Source organism: Arachis duranensis, chromosome 9 (genome assembly GCF_000817695.3).
Source record: "Arachis duranensis cultivar V14167 chromosome 9, aradu.V14167.gnm2.J7QH, whole genome shotgun sequence".
Lineage (NCBI taxonomy): Eukaryota > Viridiplantae > Streptophyta > Magnoliopsida > Fabales > Fabaceae > Arachis > Arachis duranensis.
In genome coordinates, this window is record NC_029780.3 from 88,784,125 (window position 1) to 88,785,277 (window position 1,153).

The following is a 1,153-nucleotide window of genomic DNA, read 5'->3' on the forward strand; positions in this document are numbered from 1 at the left end:
TGTCAAAACTAGCCGTTTTTTTATGTTTTTGAATTATTTGTATCGATGCATAACACTTTGCATCGATGCAAATGTGTCTTTGACGCTGAAATTTGAATTTTCAGCTAGGTTGCATCGATGCAAACATCTTTGCATCGATGCAACAAGTCGTTGCATGCTTTACATCGATGCAAGATGAGTGTGCATCGATGCAAACCTTAAAGAATGGCTTAAAATCACTTCAAAATGCTTAGAATTGATCTCAAACTTGTTGGAGTCAATTCCTATGCTTTTGTACCTTTGAAAAACAAGTTTTTAAACCATTTGGCTAGCATCGAATTGTAAGATGTGCATCAAAACATTTTGTGAGTGTGTGTTGAGAGATTTAGCAATTGGTTCTTAACAAGAAGTTACCTAAGTCCTAAGACACTATACTTGTCTTCAAATGTTGTGGACTTGAGTTTCTTGTTGTTGTTGTGTTGCTTTCAACTCTTCATGCTTGTTCATTCAAGTTGTTTGTTGGTTTGTCTTTTCATGTCGTTTGTTGGTTTGTCATTCATCAAAACCTACGAATACAAACTTCGCATACAAGCAACATGATTTACAGCCATTCCTAAGATCCGAAAGGTCTAAACCTTGTCTGTGGTCTTCCGAGTAGGATCTGAGATGGGATGACTGTGATGAGCTTCAAACTCGCGAGTGTTGGGCATAGTGACAGACGTAAAAGAATCACTGGATTCTATTCCGACATGATCGAGAACCGACAGATGATTAGCCGTGCTGTGACAGAGCATTTGGACCATTTTCACTGAGAGGATGGGAAGTAGCCATTGACAACGGTGACGCCCTATATACAGCTTGCCATAGAAAGGAGTATGAATGATTGGATGAAAGCAGTAGGAAAGCAGAGATTCAGAAGGAACAAAGCATCTCTATACACTTGTCTGAAATTCCCACCAATAATTTACATAAGTATCTCTATCTCTATTTTATGTTTTATTTATCTTCATATTCAAAAACCATTATAACCATTATTATCCACCTGACTGAGATTTACAAGATGACCATAGCTTGCTTCATACCAATAATCTTCGTGGGATCGACCCTTACTCACGTAAGGTATTACTTGGACGACCCAATGCGCTTGCTGGTTAGTTGTGCGAAGTTGTGACAA